The 2,827-nt window shown below is 33.3% G+C and overlaps 1 protein-coding gene across 2 annotated transcripts in view; it reads right to left on the bottom strand.

Moving 5' to 3' along the window:
- The window catches only part of LOC107725136 (ras-specific guanine nucleotide-releasing factor RalGPS1), a 132,740-nt gene extending 132,080 nt beyond the window's left edge, over positions 1-660 (bottom strand). For both annotated transcript variants that reach the window (XM_016534293.1, XM_016534295.1), the window contains exon 1: positions 419-660. The gene's annotated coding sequence lies outside the window, so the exon portion shown is untranslated. The remainder of the gene's footprint in view (positions 1-418) is intronic.
- Between the last annotated feature and the right edge of the window lie 2,167 nt (positions 661-2,827).

The raw sequence follows: 2,827 nt of genomic DNA, 5'->3' as shown, positions 1-2,827 counted from the left end.
TATAATTATTATTAGAGTACATAAACAAATATTTACAATAAAAATCCATAAAATAAATACCCTCCTTAAGAAATACCAAAAGTTAAAACAGTGACATTGTGCTTTCAGAGATATTACAATAAAAGCCAATAATACCACACCATATACAAATACTTACTATTTAATTGACATTACAAATGATCCAAAATGTCATACTACAAAACAACAGATTTCATTATAATTGCCTCAGAAATATTAACAAACAACATGGCCATAAACGAGCTGCTGTCTCTCAGCATGACCATACGCGCAACATGTAACACGGTAACCTTTCACCTTTACTAACCCTTCTTAATGAATGACGTGCACAGACTGTTAATAATCAATACTCCTTCGACTCATCCATAAAATCAATCAAATCCAAATCTAGTTCGCCTACCTTATATCTCCGCACTGTATGATCCTGGATCAATGAGAAGAAACAATCAAGTTTTGCCTCCAGTCATCCATTAAACGAGCTCAACTGCGCATATAATCCAATACAGCACGTCAGGTTATTATTCCAGAGCGTCAGAGCTATATTATACGTTTATAAATGTAAAGACATTTGCGAGAGATGTACACAAACATGGCAGAGACACACAGCTATCACACTGCCAAAACAAGCGAAATGGGCAGGAAGTGTCAGGTAGGTTCCTTTGATCTAATGGGCAGGTCAACTGCCCAATCACACGCGTTATACCGACACATAACCCCGCCCACCACGGAGCTCTAGCCAATCGCGCTGAAGCACCGGGTCTATGTGCATTTGAAGCGGACGCGCAGGTGCATCTGAGCAAGTGATCTGTAATTTAACACTTTAACATTTAACCAATCTTATTATAGTTGTAACTAAATTACATAGTAACAAATCTAAAATAATTGATAAAGAATCCATTTTTATGATGCTTTATAAGTCAACTTTACAAGCAGTACGTTAACGCCAGATACTCTTTAAAATGAAAGCAAAACATTTTCTGTATTTGTTATTTATGTGATTTATTTCTATTTGTCTTCTTTCAGTTGTTTGCTTACACACACGTGATGAGTGTGTGTGTGTGTTACATCAAAGTACCTTAAATGTTTTTAAATTTACAATATGTGAGCATAGAACCAATTATGTCAGTTGAAACTGCCATCTAGTGTCTGAAACCCTGAATTGCAACTCAAACACAAAATGAAATGTTCTTCGTGCAACAAAACAGGATCTCCAGTACAAACAGAACATTTATTGCTAAACACATTTTTGTACAAAGTTTCACAAAGTTCTTCTATAAGAAGAAACCACAACAGAAGTGTAAGTGGGAAATGGTGCCGTCCGGAAAGAAACGTTTTCTGATAACCAGATATCATGACAGTCCTGTTGAGGTAGTGATCCGTCAAACATCCTAAAGCTCTGCCTATCAAGTAAGAAAATTTGGTAACTTGAGAATATATATTTTTATATAACCGTTTCCAATTAAAAAAAAAAGTTTCTGTAACAAATCAACATATAATCATATATATTTTACCACATTATATTATAAGATACATACACATATACCATGTATTAAATTGTTTAAACTTTTATTGAAAAAGAAAACTGACAAAGAATGGATATATAATTTAATACATGGCTGAATTTATTTTCCATAAATATTCTGTCAGATTGACTTTGACTACTGAGAGGTGATTTTTAACCGTACTGATTACTTAACTTTCACATATTCTGTTTCTGCTTACATGATTGTCACTTGTTTGTTCTGTTTGAGGCATATAGAAATTTGCACATTCATAATAAAAAAAACATAATTCAAACATTATTTACATACTACAATTCACCAATACTTGGCAACTGCCAAAACAACATGTTTGAAATGCTCTTTAGAGTGTTATACTAGCTTACAACACTTCCAGTTATAATACAATACTCTAAGAAAAGCCCTATTTATTTGATCTAAAACTATAATAAAATTAGCTTACATTTTGCTCTAATTAAGCACTGATTCAATTCCATGCACCACCTCAACCTACTGAATACCACAGCATCGGAGGTATTGTTGTAACAGAGGTTTGCCGTTAATTCACAAACAGACCCTAATAACAGACTACTGAAAGCCAGACATCCATTCATGGCACATTAGATTCAGAAAATAATACAAGTTAACCCCCAGCTGCTTTTCTACAAGAGTTTTACAGCCCTTTCACTTTCTTATAGTTTGCTTTTTGTGCTCTTTTGACATTTGCATGAAATGGCTTTGTGAAGTAAAACAATAAAGATGTGTTCTCTTTTTCATTTCACTGATATTTGATATTTACAGGTGGCTGTGCTCTGATATTTGATATCTTAAATCCACTTTACTTCAATACTAAACAGAAAAACATATCAAGAACATGTCATGGTCATATTTCACCCCCCTCCAAAAAAAATTAATTGATGGCAATATAAAGTTATATTTTGCATAAAGAAAATAAAGCCTTTTTTCACTACCAAAACGATCATAAGATATCAAAAAAGTGTGACAATAAAAAGGATTAATCTCTATTACTGTATTACAGTAATAAGACTATAATGAGAATCCCAATTTAAAATACTGAGAATTACAAACAAATGAAACAGTAAAACAAATTACAATAATAAATGTGCTGAATAAGGTTCAATATCTTTATGCAAAATATTGTGTGTGTGTGTGTACCTGTTTTTCTATTCTGGTGGGGACTTAAACCTGAATACACACAGACTCATGGGGACTCGTGTCACGGTGGGGACCTAAATTGAGGTCCCCACGGGTAAACAAGCTAATAAATCATACAGAATGAAGTTTTTTGA

The sequence above is a fragment of the Sinocyclocheilus rhinocerous genome, unplaced genomic scaffold, assembly GCF_001515625.1.
Source record: "Sinocyclocheilus rhinocerous isolate Xijiao unplaced genomic scaffold, SAMN03320098_v1.1 scaffold1295, whole genome shotgun sequence".
NCBI lineage: Eukaryota > Metazoa > Chordata > Actinopteri > Cypriniformes > Cyprinidae > Sinocyclocheilus > Sinocyclocheilus rhinocerous.
The sequence above is the reverse complement of the archived record's forward strand: the minus strand, read 5'-3'. Positions and strand labels throughout refer to the sequence as shown.